The 22,674-nt window shown below is 47.3% G+C and overlaps 1 long non-coding RNA gene across 1 annotated transcript; it reads right to left on the reverse strand.

The window, feature by feature from the left end:
• Positions 1–17,456: 17,456 nt before the first annotated feature.
• Positions 17,457–22,162, reverse strand: LOC141048895 (uncharacterized). Its single transcript, XR_012220179.1, has 3 exons — positions 22,042–22,162; positions 19,510–19,568; positions 17,457–17,564 (listed from the first exon to the last, which is right to left on the reverse strand). It is a non-coding gene; the product is annotated as an uncharacterized lncRNA (long non-coding RNA).
• Positions 22,163–22,674: the final 512 nt, after the last annotated feature.

Raw genomic sequence — 22,674 nt, forward strand, 5'->3', positions numbered from 1 at the left:
TAGATACGCCCCCTAGACCTGGCGTCATATCTCCTGGCCCCATGGTATTGCTGCACTCTGACCCGGAAGTTCACCAGCGTGCTCTATATCAGGCAGCCTCACCCTATGCTCTCTGCCTATCATTTGTGGTATCGGGTCCACGCGCTCCTGCGTTCCTCTTGTCTCTGCGCTGTGTACCACTCCGTGGCCTCCGCTGACTTCCCTGTTTGTGACTTTGCTGTGTTCCCTCCTAGATCCAGTCCATTCCTGCCTCCGTCTTCCTGCTCCTGTGTCTCGTTCTGGACCGGTTCCTGCCACCCGCCATTGCCATTCACCACTGCCGTCCACCACTGTTCCCGCAGTGTCTGCAATCATCCCTGTGGCCGTCGCCATCTCCCACCTGGTCACCTGCACTTTCCTGCCTGCATACTCTCCCGGCTGTTCCCAGGTATCAGCTTCCGCGACGATAATCTCCCTTCGGTCTGCCCCTAACGCTCCCTGTATAGGGGGCGGTCCACCTGGTCAGCTCGCCCGAGGGGGGTTCGTCGTCACGGTCCTGAGGGTTCACTTCCAGAGATCCACAGTCTCACAGTATAGTCAGGCCATGGACCCCGCTGGTACCCCGACTCCGACCCAAAAGGAACTCCTGTTCCTGCGAGAGAACCAAACGAGGATAATGTCCTTCCTCAAGTCTATGGAGTCTAGTCTGTCCTCCCTTCAGACCTCTGATCCCACCCAATGGCGGGTCTCCAGCAGGAGCTCACAGAATTGCGCGACACTCAGGCCCATATTTTAAATTACATGGCCTCGGTGGATAACCGTCTCCTGGCTCTCCAGTCCGTGGCCTCTGCTCCGGCCCAGGCGGCAACCCCCCACCCTTCACCCCGCTTGGCGAAACCTCCACGGTATAATGGTGATTCTAAGTTATGCAGAGGGTTTCTAAACCAATGCCAGCTCCACTTCAAGCTATCCCCCCTGCAGTACCCTACGGATCGGGCCAAGGTGGCCTTTGTTGTGTCCCACTTGGAGGGGGAAGCTCTAGCCTGGGTAAATCCTCTCTGGGAGCGAGACAACCCCATTGTCTCCCAACTCTCCAATTTTTTGGACACCTTTCGGAAGGTATTTGATGAACCGGGACGTTTGGTCTCTACTACTGAGGCACTGTTTAATCTCCAACAGGGCACGCTCTCGGTAGGCCAGTATGCCATACGCTTTCGCACCCTGTCCTCTGAATTGGGGTGGAATAACGAGGCCTTTGTGGGAGCTTTTTGGCGGGGACTCTCTGGTCGAGTTAAAGATGAGTTGGCGGGACGAGATACTCCAGCCTCCCTGGAGGATTTGATCTCCTTGGCTACCCGTATCGACCTCTGCTTTCAGGAGCGATCCCGAGAGGCTGCTAGAGAGAGGAGGCCTCGCGTTCTGCCAGCCACTCGTAGTCCACCTCGCTCCTGCTCAGTGACGTTCTCGGTGGCTTCTGCACCGGAACCCATGCAAGTGGATCGTCTCAAGCCGGTGGAGGAGCGTCGGAGAGAGAGGATTGATCAGAGGCTCTGCTTCTATTGTGGAGTGCATCCCACTTCCTTCGCTCCTGTCCTATACGCCCTGGAAACGCCTCCGCCTAGGACAGGTAAGAGAGGCCTCCCTAGGTAATTGTGATTCCTCTCTACCCCTGATTCTCTACGTTCTTTTGCACATAGGATCCAAACGTTCCTCTGAGTGGGCCTACATTGATTCAGGTGCTGCCGGCAATTTTAATCAGTTCGAGGCGGTTAAAAGACTCCGGATCCCTGTCCGATCCCTGGAGACTCCTTGGCAGATTTTTTCGGTCGACGGTGGACCCCTGCGGATGTCCATCACTCAGGTCACTGAAGAAGTGGAACTGCAGATTGGAGCCTTACACCAGGAGAGGATAGTCTTTTATGTCCTGCCTTCGCTATCTCATACCATCCTCTTGGGCTTGCCTTGGATGAGAACTCATGAGCCTGTCTTGGATTGGCGCTCTGGGGACATCCTGCGTTGGGGACAGTCGTGTCAAGCTGGATGTCTGTCTGTCGTCCAACCGAAGAACTTCATGCCTTCTACTCCAGTCTCTACAGGATTACCTTCGGCCTATTGGGCCTTCTCTGACGTCTTCAACAAGAAGGAGGAGGAGGTTCTGCCCCCGCATCGGCCCTATGATTGCCCGATCGAACTGGTCCCAGGTTCTACACCACCCCGTGGTCGGATCTATACTCTTATCTCCCTCCGAGACTCTGGCCATGACCGAATATATACAAGAGAACCTGGCCAGAGGTTTTATTCGCAAATCGTCTTCGCCGGCAGGAGCAGGGTTCATTTTCGTCAAGAAGAAGGATGGTTCCCTTCGTCCCTGCATTGATTACCGGGGTCTCAACAATATCATGATCAAAAACAAATATCCGTTGCCTCTCATTCCGGAGCTATTTTACCGTCTACGGGGAGCACGAGTCTTCACAAAACTGGATCTCCACGGGGCTTATAATCTGATCCGCATTCGCCCCGGAGATGAATGGAAGACCGCCATCAATACCCGAGATGGCCACTATGAATATTTAGTCATGCCCTTTGGCCTGTGCAATGCTCCCACGGTAATAATAATAATAATAATAATAAATTTTATTTCTATAGCGCTGACATATTCCGCAGCACTTTACATTTCAGAGGGGACTTGTACAGACAATATACATTACAGCATAACAATAGTCACATAGGTCATAACAGATACCAAGAGAAATGAGGGCCCTGCTCGCAAGCTTACAATCTATGAGGAAAAAAGTGGAAACACGAAAGGTGGGTAGTAACAGTTGCCCTGATTGTATGGACCAGCCATAATGTTAAGTGTGTAACCGTACGGATGCAGAGGGCTAATGGATGCATAAAGCATGTGGGAACATGATGCGGGGAACCTGGTTATGGTAAAAAAAACTTTTGGCTGTGCCACATAGGGACAGATTAGGTTAATGTGTTGAGGCGGTAGGCCAGTCTGAATAAATTCGTTTTCAGGGCACGCTTAAAATTGTGGGGATTGGGGACTAATCGTATTGACCTGGGAAGTACATTACAAAGAATTGGCGCAGCACGTGTATAGTCTTGAAGACGGGAGTGGGAGGTTCTGATTATTGAGGATGCTAACCTCAGGTCATCAGCAGAACGGAGGACGCGAGTAGGATGGTATACAGAAAAAAGGGAGGAGATGTAGGGTGGTGCTGAGCAATGAAGAGCTTTGTGGGTGAGGGTAATAAGTTTGTACTGGATTCTGGAGTGGATGGGTAGCCAGTGTAATGACTGGCACAAGGTAGAGGCATCGGTGTAACGATTGGCGAGGAATATGATCCTGGCAGCTGCATTCAAGACAGATTGGAGGGGGGAGAGTTTGGTAAGAGGGAGACCGATTAGAAGGGAGTTACAATAGTCGAGATGAGAATGAATAAGAGAAACAGTCAGAGTTTTTGCAGAATCAAAATTAAGAAAAGGTCGAATTCTAGAAATGTTTTTGAGGTGCAGATAACAAGAGCGAGCCAGTGAGCGGTATTCCAGGAGTTCGTCAACGACGTCTTTCGAGACCTTCTCTACTCCTGTGTGGTGGTGTATTTGGATGATATCCTTGTGTTCTCCGCAGACCTGGCTACCCACAGAAAAGACGTCCGCCAAGTTTTATTACGCTTAAGAGAGCAGCGGCTTTATGCCAAACTCGAGAAGTGCGCCTTCGAGCAATCGTCCCTGCCATTCTTGGGATACATCATTTCCGACTCGGGTCTACGTATGGACCCTGGAAAAGTGTCCGCCGTGCTCAAATGGCCGCGTCCCCAGGGAGTCAAGGCGATCCAACGATTCCTTGGGTTTGCTAATTATTACCGGCAATTTATCCCACACTTTTCTACTCTGACCGCTCCTATCTCCGCCTTGACCCATAAAGGAGCCAACCCTCACCTCTGGTCCCCGGAGGCCGAAGAGGCCTTTCTGACTTTGAGACAAGCTTTCGCTAACGCACCCGTACTCCATCGTCCTGAAATTAACAAGCCTTTTATCCTCGAGGTGGATGCATCAGCCATTGGAGCCGTGGCAGATCTTTCCCAGAGATCTTCCTCCGGTCGACTACTCACCTGCAGTTTTTTCTCTAAGATGTTTTCCACCGCAGAGAGAAACTACACTATTGGTGACAGAGAGCTACTTGCCATCAAGTTGGCCTTGGAGGAGTGGCGGTATCTTCTGGAAGGAGCTGTTCATCCGTTTAAAATCTACACCGACCACAAGAATCTGGCATACATCCAGTCAGCACAAAGACTTAACCCCCGGCAAGCCAGATGGTCGCTGTTCTTTGCCCGGTTCGATTTTGAACTTCATTTCCTTCCCGGTGACAAGAATCTGAAAGCAGACGCTCTATCCAGGTCTTTTATGGTCTCCGATAATGAGGAAGAGCCGCAACACATCGTGGATCCCGGTAAAGTCATCATGGTTGCACCCATTAACCTGACTTCTTCACCGCCCGGTAAGACCTTTGTGCAAGAGAACGAGAGGAAGCGAGTGTTACAATGGGGCCATGCCTCCAAGCTGGCTGGCCATGTGGGTCTCAAGAAGACACTCTTTCTCATCTCTCGTTTCTATTGGTGGCCATCTCTACTTCAGGATGTCCGAAGTTTTATCGCCTCCTGCCCGTCGTGTGCCAGAAACAAAGTTCCTCGGCATCTACCGTCTGGTCTCTTACACCCGCTTCCGATTCCTTCGGTCCCGTGGCAGCATGTCGCAATGGACTTTATTACTGATCTGCCACGATCTTGTGGTCACACCATCATCTTGGTCGTGGTGGTTCGATTTTCCAAAATGGCCCATTTTATTCCTCTGCCCGGGTTACCCTCCGCACCTGAATTGGCAAGGATTTTCATCACCCATGTCTTCTGGATTCACGGCTTCCCCAAGCATATCGTTTCCGACAGAGGGGTGCAGTTCACCTCGCGGTTTTGGAGGGCCCTATGCCGTATGATGGAGGTGACGTTGGACTTCTCCTCTTCCTACCATCCTCAGACTAACGGCCAGGCAGAACGAACAAATCAAATTCTCGTGACCTATCTCCGGCATTTTTCCAATGCCCACCAGAACGACTGGTCCAACCTGCTCCCGTGGGCCGAATTCACCTACAACAACCATTACAGTGAGTCCTCCTCCAAGTCACCCTTCTTTATTGTCTACGGGCAACATCCAGGCGTTCCTTTGCCTGTACGTCCTGTCTCGAGTGTGCCGGCGGCCGATCTTCTGACCGAGGAGTTCTCCAGGGTCTGGCAGGAGACCAAAACCGAGCTTAATCGTGCCCAAGGTCGGATCAAAAGACATGCCGATAAAAGACGCCTAGATTCTCCACGGTACCGGCCCGGAGATAAAGTATGGCTGTCTTCTAAGTTCGTCCGCCTGAAGCAACCCTCGTATAAACTGGGTCCTCGGTATATAGGTCCGTTTGAGGTCTCGGCTCATATCAACGATGTGGCCTACAAGCTGAAACTTCCCGCTTTGCTTAGGATTCCAAATGCTTTCCATGTCTCTCTCTTAAAGCCTGTTGTACTTAACCGCTTTCATCCTTCCACCGGCCGTTCTCCTCTGCCTGTGTCCGCACAGGATGTCTTTGAAGTCAAAGACATTCTCGCAATGAAAAAATCCAGAGGTAAGACTCTCTTCTTAATTGATTGCAAGGGTTTCGGTCCTGAGGAGAGATCTTGGGAGCCCCGGGAAAACATTCAGGCTCCTCGCATCTTGACTAGATTCCTTTCTGGTCTTAAGAAGAAGGGGCGTAAGGAGGGGGGTACTGTCACGCTCACCTCCTCCCTGGCACCTGGCACGCTCACCTCCCCGGCTCTGGCCCGCTCTGCGGCGTCTGCAGCCGCGGTCCCGACCGCCGCTGTCCCTGCTACCTCTGCCCGGTCTCCTGTCACTGCCGCTCCATCTCCCGATGCCGCGGCTCCACCACTTGTAGCGCCTTTGGTCCCCGCCGCCTCCTGTGCCTCCACACCGCCTGGGGCTCTCCGGCGCGTCTGGTCCTCTCGGTCCGCCCCCTCAGCTGGCACCTGTCAATCATCCCTCTGGCGGCCGGTCCCTGCTCCTTTACACAGGCGTACAGCTAGATACGCCCCCTAGACCTGGCGTCCTATCTCCTGGCCCCATGGTATTGCTGCACTCTGACCCGGAAGTTCACCAGCGTGCTCTATATCAGGCAGCCTCACCCTATGCTCTCTGCCTGACTATCATTTGTGGTATCAGGTCCACGTGCTCCTGCGTTCCTCTTGTCTCTGTGCTGTGTACCACTCCGTGGTCTCCGCTGACTTCCCTGTTTGTGACTTTCCTGTGTTTCCTCCTAGATCCAGTCCATTCCTGCTCCTCTTCCTGCTCCTGTGTCTCTTTCTGTACCGGTTCCTGCCGCCCGCCATTGCCATTCACCACTGCCGTCCACCGCCGTTCCCGCAGTGTCTGCAGTCATCCCTTTGACCATCGCCATCTCCCACCTGGTCTCCTGCACTTTCCTGCCTGCATACTCTCCCGGCTGTTCCCAGATATCAGCTTCCACGGCGATAGTCTCCCTTGGGTCTGCCCCTAACACTCCCTGTATAGGGGGCGGTCCACCTGGTCAGCTCGCCCGAGGGGGGGTTCATCGTCACGGTCCTGAGGGTTCACTTCCGGAGATCCACAGTCTCACACAGCCTCAGCTACACTAGTAGGAGCTCAGGAGCTCGGTGCATACACATCCTGTGCAGCCTCAGCTACACTAGTTGGATCTCACTGAGCTTGGTGCATACACATCCTGTATAGCCTCAGCTAAACTAGGATGAGCTCAGGAGCTCGGTGCATACACATACTGTGTAGCCTCAGCTTCGCTAGGGGGAGCTCAGAAGCTTGGTGCATACACATCCTGTGTAGCCTCAGCTACACTAGGGCGAGATCAGGAGCTTGGTGCATACACATCCTATGTAGCCTCAGCTACGCTAGGGGGAGCTCAGGACCTTGGTGCATACACATCCTGTGTAGCCTCAGCTACACTAGGGGGAGATCAGAAGCTTGGTGCATACACATCCTATGTAGCCTCAGCTACACTAGGGGGAGCTCAAGAGCTTGGTGCATACACATCCTTTGTAGCCTCAGCTACGCTAGGAGCTCAGCTCATACACATCTTGTGCAGCCTCAGCTATCCTAGGGGGAGCCCAGGAGCTTGGTGCATACACATCCTGTGCAAACTCAGCTACACTAGGAAGAGCTTGGTGCATACACATCCTGTGCAGCCTCAGCTACACTAGGGGGAGCTCAGGAGCTTGGTGCATACACATCCTGTGCAGCCTCAGCTAAACTAGGAGGAGCTCAGGAGCTTGGTGCATACACATCCTGTGTAGCCTGAGCTACACTAGTAGGAGCTCAGGAGCATGGTGCATACACATCCTGTGTAGCCTCAGCTACACAAGGGGGAGCTCAGGAGCTTGGTGCATACACATCCTGTGTAGCCTCAGCTACACTAGGAGGAGCTCGGCTCATATACAGTGGGGAAAAAAAGTACTGGTGGAGGCGTTGGTCTGCTCCTATCACCAAAATGTACCTTTCAGGTTATCCCTCAAGTACCCTCACTTGTCTTCCCTTCTTTTGAGGTCCATGCCGTCAGACTCTACACCCCCTTCTCCATGCGAGTGGCGGTGGTGTATCGTCCTCCCGGCCCCTCCCATCAGTTCCTGGATCATTTTGCCACTTGGCTTCCACATTTTCTCTCCTGTGACATCCCTACCCTCATCATGGGTGATTTCAACATCCCCATTGCTCTTCCCCTCTCCCCATCTGCTACTCACCTTTTATCTCTAACCTCCTCATTTGGCCTTTCGCAGCTTACTAATTCTCCAACGCATGAAGACGGAAACTCCCTCGATTTGGTCTTCTCTCGGCTTTGTGCAGTGGATGATTTTGCAAACTCCCCTCTCCCGCTCTCTGACCACAATCTTCTTTCATTCTCTATCAAGAACTGCCAGGCTGCTCAGGTCACCCCCACTGTCCAGACTTATAGAAACATACAGGCCATTAACACCCAGAAACTTCTGAAGAACTTGCAGTCTTCATTGGCCCCTATCTCCTCCCTCTCATGTCCTGATTCTGCATTGAAGCATTACAATGAAACACTTCAAAGTGCCCTGGATGAATTTGCACCCCCTATAAATAGAACACCACAACGCAGACGGCGACAACCCTGGCACACGGTGCAAACACGTTTCCTGCAGCGGTGCTCCAGGTGCGCTGAAAGTCTGTGGAGAAAATCCAATCTACCTGAAGATTTCATCCATTTTAAGTTTATGCTTAGAACATACAACACTGCCCTTCACCTCTCCAAACAAACCTATTTCAACACCCTCATCACCTCACTGTCCAATAACCCGAAACGTCTCTTTGACACTTTTCATTCTCTACTCAATCCAAGAGTACAGGCCCCAACCACGGAGCTCCGAGCTGACGATCTGGCCAATTACTTCAAAGAAAAAATTGACCAGATCCGACAGGAAATTATCTCCCAATCACCTCATACCATGCACCGTCCTCCCTCCCCCACTGCATCTAACTCACTCTCTGATTTTGAACCAGTCACAGAAGAAGAAGTAAGCAGGCTCCTTGCATCTTCTCACCCAACTACTTGCACCAGTGACCCATTTCCGTCACAGCTCCTTCAGTCCCTTTCCCCTGCTGTCACCCCTCACCTAACTAAAATATTTAACCTCTCTCTCTCTTCTGGTATTTTTCCCTTCTCATTTAAGCATGCCATCATACATCCACTACTTAAAAAACCATCCCTCGACCAAAACTGTGCCGCTAACTATAGACCTGTCTCTAATCTTCCCTTCATCTCTAAACTCCTGGAACGCCTGGTCCACTCCCGTCTTATCCGCTATCTCTCAGAAAACTCTCTTCTCGACCCTCTCCAATCCGGTTTCCGCTCTTTACACTCCACTGAAACTGCCCTCACTAAAGTCTCTAATGATCTGCTAACAGCTAAATCAAATGGTCATTACTCCATGCTAATTCTCTTGGATCTCTCTGCAGCATTCGACACTGTGGATCATCAGCTCCTCCTCACTATGCTCCGTTCCATTGGCCTTAAGGACACCGTTCTCTCCTGGTTCTCCTCCTATCTCTCCGACCGCTCCTTTACTGTATCTTTTGCCGGTTCCTCCTCCTCTCATCTTCCCCTTACTGTTGGGGTCCCCCAAGGATCGGTTCTAGGTCCCCTCCTCTTCTCCTTGTACACTGCATCCAATTGGTCAAACAATCAGTAGATTTGGTTTCCAGTACCATCTCTATGCTGATGACACCCAATTATACGCTTCTTCTCCTGACATCACGCCAGCCTTTCTAGAAAACACCGGCGATTGTCTAAACGCTGTGTCTAATATCATGTCCTCACTATATCTGAAACTGAACCTGTCAAAGACTGAACTCCTGGTGTTTCCTCCCTCTACTAATGTACCTATACCTGACATTGCCATTTCTGTGTGTGGTTCCACTATTACTCCCCAGCAACAGGCCCGCTGTCTTGGGGTCATACTTGATTCCGAGCTTTCCTTTGCCCCCCACATTCGATCACTGGCTCGCTCTTGTCATCTGCACCTCAAAAACATTTCTAGAATTCGACCTTTTCTTACCTTTGACGCTGCAAAAACTCTTACTGTTTCTCTTATTCATTCTCGTCTCGACTATTGTAACTCTCTTCTAATCGGTCTCCCTCTTACCAAACTCTCCCCCCTCCAATCTGTCTTGAATGCTGCAGCCAGGATCATATTCCTCACCAATCGTTACACCGATGCCTCTACCTTGTGCCAGTCATTACACTGGCTACCCATCCACTCCAGAATTCAGTATAAACTTATTACCCTCACTCACAAAGCCCTCCATGGCTCAGCACCACCCTACATCTCCTCCCTTGTTTCAGTATACCACCCTACCCGCGCCCTCCGTTCTGCTGATGACCTGAGATTAGCATCCTCAATAGTCAGAACCTCCCACTCCCGTCTCCAAGACTTTACACGTGCCGCACCAATTCTTTGGAATGCACTTCCCAGGTCAATACGATTAGTCCCCAATCCCCACAATTTTAAGCGTGTCCTGAAAATGCATTTATTCAGACTGGCCTACCACCCCAACACATTAACCTAATCTATCCCTGTGTGGCACAGCCAAAAGTTTTACCATAACCAGGTTCCCCGCATCATGTTCCCACATGCTTTATGCCTCCATTAGCCCTCTGTGTCTGTACTGTTACACACTTAACATTATGACTGGTCCATACAATCAGGGTAACTGTTACCACCCACCTTTCGTGTCTACCTCTTTCCTCATAGACTGTAAGCTTGCGAGCAGGGCCCTCTTTCCTCTTGGTATTTGTTATAATCTACTGTATGTGATTATTGTTATGCTGTAATGTCTATTGTCTGTACAAATCCCCTCTGAAATGTAAAGTGCTGCGGAATATGTCGGCGCTATAAAAATAAAATTTATTATTATTATTATTATATTATTTAGTCAGTCAGCAATAGTGCAAGTTCCACCACTTAAAAAGATGAGAGGCGTCTGTAATTTACATCATAGGTAGACCTCAACTATGGGAGACAAACTGAGAAAAAAAAATCCAGAAAATCACATTGTCTGTTTTTTTTTTTTCATTTTATTTGCATATTATGGTGGAAAATAAGTATTTGGTCAGAAACAAGCAATCAAGATTTCTGGCTCTCACAGACCTGTAACTTCTTCTTTAAGAGTCTCCTCTTTCCTCCACTCATTACCTGTAGTAATGGCACCTGTTTAAACTTGTTATCAGTATAAAAAGACACCTGTGCACACCCTCAAACAGTCTGACTCCAAACTCCACTATGGTGAAGACCAAAGAGCTGTCAAAGGACACCAGAAACAAAATTGTAGCCCTGCACCAGGCTGGGAAGACAGAATCTGCAATAGCCAACCAGCTTGGAGTGAAGAAATCAACTGTGGGAGCAATAATTAGAAAATGGAAGACATACAAGACCACTGATAATCTCCCTCGATCTGGTGCTCCACGCAAAATCCCACCCCGTGGGGTCAGAATGATCACAAGAACGGTGAGCAAAAATCCCAGAACCACGCGGGGGGACCTAGTGAATGAACTGCAGAGAGCTGGGACCAATGTAACAAGGCCTACCATAAGTAACACACTACGCCACAATGGACTCAGATCCTGCAGTGCCAGACGTGTCCCACTGCTTAAGCCTGTACATGTCCGGGCCCGTCTGAAGTTTGCTAGAGAGCATTTGGATGATCCAGAGGAGTTTTGGGAGAATGTCCTATGGTCTGATGAAACCAAACTGGAACTGTTTGGTAGAAACACAACTTGTCGTGTTTGGAGGAAAAAGAATACTGAGTTGCATCCATCAAACACCATACCTACTGTAAAGCATGGTGGTGGAAACATCATGCTTTGGGGCTGTTTCTCTGCAAAGGGGCCAGGACGACTGATCCGGGTACATGAAAGAATGAATGGGGCCATGTATCGTGAGATTTTGAGTGCAAACCTCCTTCCATCAGCAAGGGCATTGAAGATGAAACATGGCTGGGTCTTTCAACATGACAATGATCCAAAGCACACCACCAGGGCAACGGAGTGGCTTCGTAAGAAGCATTTCAAGGTCCTGGAGTGGCCTAGCCAGTCTCCAGATCTCAACCCTATAGAAAACCTTTGGAGGGAGTTGAAAGTCCGTGTTGCCAAGCGAAAAGCCAAAAACATCACTGCTCTAGAGTAGATCTGCATGGAGGAATGGGCCAACATACCAACAACAGTGTGTGGCAACCTTGTGAAGACTTACAGAAAACGTTTGACCTCTGTCATTGCCAACAAAGGATATATCACAAAGTATTGAGATGAAATTTTGTTTCTGACCAAATACTTATTTTCCACCATAATATGCAAATAAAATGAAAAAAAAAACAGACAATGTGATTTTCTGGATTTTTTTTTCTCAGTTTGTCTCCCATAGTTGAGGTCTACCTATGATGTAAATTACAGACGCCTCTCATCTTTTTAAGTGGTGGAACTTGCACTATTGCTGACTGACTAAATACTTTTTTTCCCCACTGTACATCCTGTGCAGCCTCAGCTACACTAGGGGGAGCTCGGTGCATACACATCCTGTGCAGCCTCAACTACACTAGGAGGAGCTCGGTGCATACACATCCTGTGCAGCCTCAGCTACACTAGGGGGAGCTCAGGAGCTCGATGCATACACATCATGTATAGCCTCAGCTACACTACGGAGAGCTCAGGAGCTCGGTGCATACACATCATGTATAGCCTCAGCTACACTATGGAGAGCTCAGGAGCTCGGTGCATACACATCCTGTGCAGCCTCAGCTACACTACGGAGAGCTCAGGAGCTCGGTGCATACACAACATGTATAGCCTCAGCTACACTATTTTGAGCTCAGGAGCTCAGTGCATACACATCCTGTGCAGCCTCAGCTACACTACGGAGAGCTCAGGAGCTCGGTGCATACACATCCTGTATAGCCTCAGCTACACTACAGAGAGCTCAGGAGCTCGATGCATACACATCCTGTGCAGCCTCAGCTACACTACAGAGAGCTCAGGAGCTCGGTGTATACACATCATGTATAACCTCAGCTACACTATTTTGAGCTCAGGAGCTCGGTGCATACACATCCTGTGCAGCCTCAGCTACACTACAGAGAGCTCAGGAGCTCGATGCATACACATCATGTATAGCCTCAGCTACACTACGGAGAGCTCAGGAGCTCGGTGCATACACATCATGTATAGCCTCAGCTACACTACGGAGAGCTCAGGAGCATACACATCCTGTGCAGCCTCAGCTACACTACGGAGAGCTCAGGAGCTCGGTGCATACACAACTGTATAGCCTCAGCTACACTATTTTGAGCTCAGGAGCACAGTGCATACACATCCTGTGCAGCCTCAGCTACACTACGGAGAGCTCAGGAGCTCGGTGCATACACATCCTGTATAGCCTCAGCTACACTACGGAGAGCTCAGGAGCTCGGTGCATACACATCCTGTGCAGCCTCAGCTACACTACAGAGAGCTCAGGAGCTCGGTGCATACACATCATGTATAACCTCAGCTACACTATTTTGAGCTCAGGAGCTCGGTGCATACACATCCTGTGCAGCCTCAGCTACACTATTTTGAGCTCAGGAGCTCGGTGCATACACATCCTGTGCAGCCTTTATTTACCATTTATCTTACCAGGAGCTGTGTCCTGCAAATGTCATCACTGTCCAAGCAGCGCTGGCAGCTTGGGGACATAGGTGCCCTTGGCAAGGGGTGGTGGATAATAAGATCCAGCTTGTATATCATACATTTCCAGGAGAAATAACAGAGGAACAGCAAAATACAAAAATCCAAGAATATGTCATAGAACTGTAAGGGTAAGTTCACACTGGGCGTTTGTTTTCTGTAGCAAAACCTGATCTCTTGAGATGAAAAGATGCAGGAAAAACCATGTCTTTCTTGTTTTTTTCTTGTATTTTTATGTATTTTTGTGCATTTTTTCTGCAGTTTTGGCATGCTAGATTTGTCTCTTGTGCATACTGATAAAGTTTAGTGTTGAAAAAAAGGTCCTATTCCAAAGAATCAGGTTTTGGCACAAAAAACACAGCAAAACATGTTACCTGTGTTTTTGGTGTGTTTTTTCAGTTATTTTTCCACCACCCATTCAAGCCAATGGGTGAAAAACACTGATAAAACGCTGAGAGAAGTGACATGCTCTAGGTCCAAAAAACCAAGGAAAGCACAAAATACCAATGACAAAAGAAAACAATGTGTATCCAGGAGATTTCTGAAGTCTCACAGACTTTGCTGGTCCTGTAAAATGCAGCATTAAAAAATGCAGCAAACACTCCTAGTGAGAACTTAGTCTTACAAGTATTTACTACTACAGGCAGGAGAGCTGACATTCATCCTTTGAGGGAGGTTAGGAATTATAAGGAGGGGACATAAAATATTTCCTTTAATTATTTTTTAATAAAATTATTGCTCAAATATAATTCAAATTAAATAAACAAAAACTATAAAATATATTTGACCGATGCAAATGATTTCCATCTGTGTTATGTCGCGCACGCTTGCGGCAATCAAACTTTTCCTAATCTCGTAATTTGAGTTTCCAGACTGAAAAGTTGCTGCAGTGAAGGGGAGAGGCGAGATTAGCCGATGGGGCCACAAGTGGCGACTTTTTTTCTCTTTTCCAGAACATCTTAGGAAGTGGCTGCCTTTCTTCAGCGGCGCTGAGTGGTGGCGTGCTGTCTAATGCCGCTTGCTAGACCCGGTGCAATTTAGTTGATATAGTGCAATTTCCTTGTGCACTTGGAGCTGATCTGCAGCCTGACCTTAGACAATTTGTCTTCTTACAGGGAGCAATGTCGTGCAAAAGGAAACTATTAAGTCAAGAAGTGGATCCTGCGAGGCCAGTCCACTGTGTAAACAGAGCTTGACCCGCGCTCATTTATTCCTGGTCCTTTACAAAAGACACTTTACAGATCTGGCGGCTTCTAAATCTCCTGCCCAAATTCTACCTCCACAATTTCAAGTGCTCACAGAGGATTTCCTGTTTTTCCAGTGTCGGCAGAAGTCACAGTCAAGTCTGAAGGTTTTCTTAAGAAAAGACCAGGGGTCTGAACTGCAAGGAAAAGAAAAGCAAACCGTGCCCTGTATGATTTATAGCACCTAGAGGACACCTGGAGACTGAGCACTAATGTAGGGTCTGTCGCTAAAAAAATCTAGGTGCCAAAAATTATGTCCATCATTCCAGCCAGGGTCATGTTGTGCATGTGGTCACCTGTAGGGGGGTGTCTATTGCACATTAATGAACTTTGATTGGCTGTTACATCCTAGCAGTGAAGTTGATGAATGCCTGTGGGTTTCAGTGAATTGTCACTTTTGTGTTTGTACATAAGAAATAACACCACTTGTATGATTTGTATTCTTCATTTATCACCAGTTTTCCCATCTGCAGGCTCTATCATTAATTTTCAGTTGTCTCTGAGCTAGTGTGTACAGACGAGCTGAGCTGCTATGATGTCTCCCATACACAACACACATACATGCGAGATTCCTGCTCTTCCGTCTCTATGCAGTACATATTTACAAGTAGCAGCTGCAAGGAATGCGTCATACAGCAGCACTTAGCAGTGTAGATGTGAATCCAGATCTGGGATGAAATAAACATTTAATAGAAAGCAGCAGCATGGAGGTCACTCTGGATAGTGAGCACACTAGCTGTGAATCTAGCAAGGAAGTGATAAAATATAAACTGAAAAACAGTAGTAACATGGAGAATATGATATAATAGTGTAGCTGTAAATTCAGCTTTGAGTTAAGCTAAACACTAACTAGAAAGAAGCAGCATGGAGGATGTTTCACAGCAATACTTAGAAGTGAAGCTGTGAATCCAGCTTGGTGTTGAGATAAAATACTTACTAGAAACAGCATGGAGGACGTAATATAGCAGTACTGATTAGTACAGCTGTGAATCCAGCTACAGTGTGAGATAAAAGAATTACAATAAAGCATCAACAACATGGAGGACATTACACAGCAATTCTGAGTATTGTACTGTGAATCAAATTTTAAATACTTTCTTGAAAACAGTATCATTATGGAGGACATTTTACAGCAGAGAAGTGTAGCTGTGAATCCAGCACTGGACTGAGATAAACACTGAAAAGTAGCTGCATGGTCTGTCTCTCTGCTACCTTTTCTCTCACTTAGCTCTTGTTTTCATTAACTTTAATAAGCAGCTTAATTTGATCGATAAGTGAGCTGGCAGTCCATCTTGGTAATGAGTTTAGTATGAAGGGGAAGGAGAAGTGGCTCATAAGAGGAGAAAGAGCCTGATTTCAGGAATAAGATATAGTGCAATATTTCTTCGCTTGTACTCTTGATTTATGCAGTGTGACCATTAAGAAAAGTTTGTGTGTACCAAGGTCAAGTCCACCCGTGTGGGGTACGACCGTACAAAGGTGGCTCGTAGGCCTGAACCCCAACTTGTCACTTGAGGATTGTTCCTACCAGGAATCTCAGTAATTATGATATAACCCTATTATTAGATTACTTCAATAATTAAGCTGTTATTACGCATTATTTGGTCACTTTATGCCGGAATTCTGGACAACCCCTTTAAATAATTTTCTTAGTCTTCACGGACTCTCTCCTATCTGGCGTGTTCTGTATCTGATCCCCTCGTGTCTCGGCGCTGACATCTGTAAGAGATCTGCGAGATGCATGTTCGCCGTTGTGTATTTATGACTACGATGACACTTACCAGATCCTATGGATGATCGGCTCGCACAATGCAGACCGGGACATGACGTCATGAGGGCAGGGAGCCATAGAAAGACTGTCTATGTGGGATGGTGGACAGAACATTTCAAGGATCTTTTGCAATTATTTGTAACTTTCTATATTTTGTAAGCAATAAACAAAGTTGATCGGTCAAAGGCAAGTCCCTCTTAAAGGGGACATGGAACAAGCTCCTAAGCTGAGCACAAGGACCTAAAGCTACACATTACTCTTACAGTGTAATGGGAATACGTGACATCGTGCCCCAAAATGACCATAAATCCCCCTTCTAATGTAACATTAGCAAAACATTTCTTCTGTGGTCCAGTTACCTGGACAATCCCATTTACAGAGTGGACGGTCGGCAGCACCGTGAGCATTGGGTTAACTTGTCAGAAGAGGTGTAACTAATGTCCTATGGGCACCAGGGTAAAATGTGGACCTGGACCCCCTCCCACCAGGACATTGCTCAGATACACGGGCCCCTGTTGTGTTGCCTGAGCCTATAAAGACGAGTTTGCTCTTTGTAAAAAATAAAAAAAATGACTAAAATATAGAAATCTAACAGAAAACAGGCAGAGAGCTGGCTCAGTGGTTAGGACGGTTCTATTCGCAGTGCGGTGATTCTGGGTTTGAATTCCCCCAATGACGACATCTGCAAGGAATATGTTCTCCCCGTGTTTGCATGGGTTTCTTCAAGACTCTCCGGTTTCCTTCCAAAAACATACCGATAGGTAGGGGATGTCGGTTGTGAGCCCCAATGGGGACAGTGACAGTGATGATGTCTGTACAGCGCTGCGGAATATGGTGGTGGGGGCTATATAAGTGAGTAAAATAAATAAAACACCAATAAAATCATTAAATCTCTGAATAATGGAGTCACACAGTCATTAGATAAGAAATATTATCACCCTACAGAAAGCAGCAAAACCAGGAAGACCAATAGGGACAATTAATACCACCACTCCATGACCAGGACATATTGCCGACCTGCACCATATATTACCACCATACTGATCATTAATAAAACCCGCTGTACTAACACTAATATTACCCCACACAGTGTGAGGTGCCAGCTATATACAGAGCTGGATACGGTGTATACAGTGCAGGTAAATCCAGTGATCACTGGTGACGTCTACAGTTGAAGTCGTTCGTTTTCTCTTTTCTTCTCCATCCGGCTTGGACCGCCATCACTTCTTCCCTCCATGACTCGTCTCTGCACAATGTAACACACAGACATCTATGGCTGATGACTTCTAGAGCACCTTCCCCAATATTCCCTTTTGATCCGCTCTGTGCTGCGGTGGCGTAAACTGAAGCTTGTGGCCCCCAATACAGCAAGGACCCAGACGGTATAACTGCACCCCCTGCCCCCTAGAGTGTTGGTCAATAACTCATTTAGTATGTTAATCCAAATTAATCATTATATAGAAGAGAATTCTGCAGGTTTCTGGAATATACCTTGTTCTGCAGTGTCTCCCCAATTTCACTATCTCTGTTTGCTGTCAGTGAATTCTCTTTACCCTTGGAGGCTGAAAACTTCCCCAACACTTTTCGCTACATCTTTACCCAGTTTGGACCAGTGAATAAAATACATTATTCTTGTTCCTGAGCTCCTCGGAGAAGTGAGAAGTAATGAATCAGCCTGGAGTTTATTCACCGCACATCACACCGACTGGTTCCACTTTAGCAAACTAGAGAAGTATTGGGTCAGTACAGATTTTCAGCCTTTAGATGTGAACATCAGTGGTCCCAGTCACTGACAGCAAGCAGAGATGCTGAAAGTCCAGAGTCATTAAAGCAAAAGAATGTTATGGGAAGATGCAGAATTGATGAACAGTGCAATATATCTGTTCATCGACTACAAACTGAGATCTTGGAAATAGAGATAAATGGAGACAAACATTATACTGGGAAGTTACAAAACCCTTATAATACCTTGTTGTACATAATTGGTGAGTTATTGAAAGAATGTTTCCATTGACTGACAGCAAGCAGAGATCTCGGAGATGGAGGAGACAGAAAACAAAAACTGTAATAGTTAGAGAACTTTTTATTATACACAACCTGGGTCAAAGTAAAGAATGGAATTGTCCTGTAATAAAAAGAAAATAATTTATTAACCCCAGTAATAGCCACATACATTGTAGCAAACCCTCAGCGAAGAGAATTATTAGATTTGGATTATAGATGAACATCAGAATGTTTCCATTTAATGACAGCAAGCGGAGATCTTAAGAGAATGTGCACACGTTGCAGATTCTACAGCGGATTCTCCTGCGTTGTACAATACCATTAAAGTCAATGTAAAACCAAAAACGCTGTGCACATGCTGCGGATTTTTCCGTGCAGATTTGCTGCGGATTAGAATCCGCAGCATGTCAATTTTTTGTGTGGATTCCGCAGAGTTTTACACCTGCTCCATTATAGAAATCCGCAGGTGAAATCCGCACAAAATCTGCACGAAATCTGCCCTAAATCCGCAGGTAATTTTACCTACAGATTTAGTAAAATCCTCGCGGAAAAATCTGCAATGGAATCCGCAGCGTGTGCACATACCCTACAATAGAGACGACCGCTGCAAGCTTTGCCTGACATGTAACATTCTGTCTTTGCCTGTGTATCCTGGATCCAAGATTGATGTTTTCATCTTAGAAAATAATTGTTGATAAAAAAAAAAGAACGGAAATGTGAACTATGTTACAAAGCTGCAGAACGCTTCATTATTATAATGTGAGTCTAGAGAATGATTTCATTGACTGACAGCAAGCAGAGATTATGTGCAGATTGAAGGTAAATAAGACTTAAAAATTGCCGAACCCTTTATTATGTGAATGTACAGGATTTTATTTTAATTAACAGCAAGCAGAGATCTTACACATGGATGAAAAATGGAAACAAAGTATATAAGAAAGCTGCAGAATTTGTTACTATATAGTTCTGGCCTTTGGAGAAATGTTGAGAATATTTTAATAACAACAAGCAGAGATCTTGAAATGGAGAAGAGTGGAAGCATAAACTATACAAGAAAGTGGCAGAACTCCTTCCTATAAGGTGAGTCTGAAGAATGTTTTCACTGACTGACAGTAAGCAGAGATCTTGGAAGTAGAGAGAAATGTAAACACCAATTATATTAGGAAACTGCAGAACATTTCACTTACCCACATTGAGGTTAAAGCACATAAGACCGGAGATTGAGTTACAGAAGTCTGGAGCTCCCCTTTAATAAATACATAATGCATTATTATTATAACCTGAGTTTACAGAATGTTTTCATTGACTAACAGCAAGCAGAGATCACGGCAATGGGAAAAATGTGACCATGAACTCTATTGGAAAGCTGTAAAACTTATTTATACACAGATTGATTGGTACATGAGACTGGAGTTCCTGTTTAACTAATAAAACAAAACTTATTTATTATTTTCCAGTACTGATACATTGGAGCAGATCTGAGCTTTAAGCCGGAGTCACACTACAGCGAGATACGGCCGAGTCTCGCAGGTTAAAACCAAGCTCTGGCGCCGGCACTCCGGAGCGGAGCGTGCAGCTCCATGTATTGCTGTGCGGCTGCACGCTCCACTCTGGAGTGCCGGCGCCAGAGCTTGGTTTTAACCTGCGAGACTCGGCCGTATCTCGCTGTGTGTGATCCCGGCCTTAGAAGAACATTAGAGTGTTTCCATTTACTGATTGCAAACAGAGATCTTAACATGGGGAGAATAGGAGATTGACACATGTGAAAAAGTGGCTGAACTTTTCATTAGGCTAAGTGCACACGTAGTTTTCGGTGGTGCAGATTTTTCCTCGCAGATTTTGGAAAAACCGCAGGTCAAAAAGACCTGCGGTTTAGGCTGCGGTTTCACACCTCTACAATGGAGGAGATGAGAAACCGCAGCGGATTCCGCACAAACAATTAACAGGCTGCGGATTGTAACCCGCGGAAAAATCCGCAGCATGTGCACAGCGTTTTTGGTTTTACCATTGGAAACAATGGTACTGTACAACGCAGCAGAAACTGCTGTGGACCCGCAGGGCCAGAAACGCAGCAGAATCCGCACCGTGTGCACATAGCCTTAGTCCTCATTCAGACGTCCATCTTTCACATGCGTGTTCTATCTGTAGTTTTTATGGATAGGATGGACATGTACCCACTAAGCTCTGGGGTTCTGTTCACATGTTCGTGTTTTGTCGGTGTCACAAATGAAGGTCACCCAACAAGTCTATAGGTTCGTGAAAATCACAGACATCATGGGGGGGCATCAGAGAAATCGCTAACAAAACTGATGGTAAAAACTGACGAAGCGTGGACCATTTTTGCATACGTTAAGGCTATGTGCACACGCTGCGGATTCACCAGCGGATTTTTCTGTGCGGATCCGCAGGTAAAACCGCAGGTAAAGTGACCTGCGGTTTATTTGCGGATTGGCCTGCGGTTTGACACCTGGACAATGGAATAGGTGACAAACCGCAGCAGAATCCGCAGAAAGAATTGACATGTCATTTATTTCTGCGGATTCAAAACCGCAGCTTTTCCGCAGTGAAAAAACCGCAGCGTGTGCACAGCGGATTGTAAATCCCATAGACTTACATGGTACTGTACACTGTCCGCAGAACTGTGCGGATCCGCGGCGTGTGCACATACCCTAAAAATCACAGACATCTTAAAGAGGCCGAGTCAGAGCCAGCGCAACTTCCTCAGGATATTCACAATAATGGTATAATATTATCCCATGCATTGAAGCAGCGACTGGACAATGCAGCAAACCCTCAGCTGTGGGAGATAGCGTCAGCACAGACTTGCCACCTCTGGATGTAAATTAGAAAGTTCCCATTTTCTAACAGCAAGAAGTGAAGTGCAAAGTGTATTAGAAAAGCTGCTATAATGAGACTGGAGGACGCCCTGGGTGTGTGCACACGCTGCGGATTCTGCTGCGGATTTTGCTAAATCCGCACCTAAAATGACCTCCATTTTACCTGCGGATTTAGTGCAGATTTACTGCGTATTTTCTGCTGATTTTGTGCGGATTTCACCTGCCTTTTACACCTGCGGATTCCTATAATGGAAGAGGTGTAAAAACGCTGCTGAATCCGCACAAAGAATTGACATGCTGCGGAAGATAAACCGCAGCAAATCTGCGCTGAATTTTCCGCAGCATGTGCACAGCGGATTTGGTTTTCCATAGGTTTACATGGTACTGTACACCACATGGAAAACTGCTGCGGATCCGCAGCCATATCCGCAATGTGTGCACGTACCCTAAATCTCTGTGCACACATTTGGGGTGATGAACATTTCTCTAAACTTTAGAATAAACTTTATAAATCTTCTGCAAATTTGCGTGATAGAAGCTTTAATCTGCATTCCCAGGATGAGGCTCTCGGTGAGTTTTTGATGCTGCTGATTTTCGGCACCATTACTTAAAATAGGCTACTTGCATTTTTTCGAAAATACGCGGCGTAAAAAAACTCACGGTGGGAACGTCGCCTTACATGGAAATTACAGGCAGGAAACTCCGCTCGGAGGCAGCAAGGGTCGCCTGTGCTAAACCCATCATACAATAAGTGGGGTGATTAATCTGCGGCGTGTCGGCGGGGTCTGCAGTGCGTCCCCCAGTCTGGACTCCAATCACTCCTTACATTCAGAGGAGGATGAAATATTCGCCGCCCGGTGTCGTGTGACGTTATAAAGTTACCTCCGATGTATGGAAGAAAACAGCCGCCGCATTGACAATCTCAAGATGTTTGTTTTCTTTCCTGCACCTGGGTCGGTGTGATCTCATCCCGGGCACCTACCCCGTGGTTCAAAGCCAGGCGGCGGCGGCTCTGCTTGTTTTCATCGGCTACTTAGTACTTCACCAAAATCAGCTTTTCCCCCATTCACTAATTATGCAAATTGCCTTTTTATGACTTAATGCGGCTGTCTTAGTCTCCCTGAACCTTGATACTTTCCTTACCGAGGAGGTTCTGATCGTTACTGTAAAGGCCCCATCACACTTAGCGATATCGCTGTGTCTGATACCTCCGACCGCTCCCCCGCTGGTAATCGCTGATCGCGCGAGAATGTCCTGGACCGGTTCTCGTTGTCATCTTCCTGCGGCGCTTCCTGTGGAGAGACGAGCGACGAGCCGGGAAGGAGGACGTCAGGATCACCTAGTGTGACAGGTAAGTAGCGACCCCAGCGATGTCGCTGGTGAGATCTGCCTGTGTGGCAGCTCACTAGCGACCACTTAGCGATGTACCAGCGATCCTGACCGCGTCATATCGCTGGTCGGGATCGCGAAGTGTGACTGTACCTTTAATAACAGGTTGCGATCCGCAACTCGTGA

The sequence above is a fragment of the Dendrobates tinctorius genome, unplaced genomic scaffold (assembly GCF_039654945.1).
Source record: "Dendrobates tinctorius isolate UK_male_01 unplaced genomic scaffold, ASM3965494v1 ptg000138l, whole genome shotgun sequence".
Lineage (NCBI taxonomy): Eukaryota > Metazoa > Chordata > Amphibia > Anura > Dendrobatidae > Dendrobates > Dendrobates tinctorius.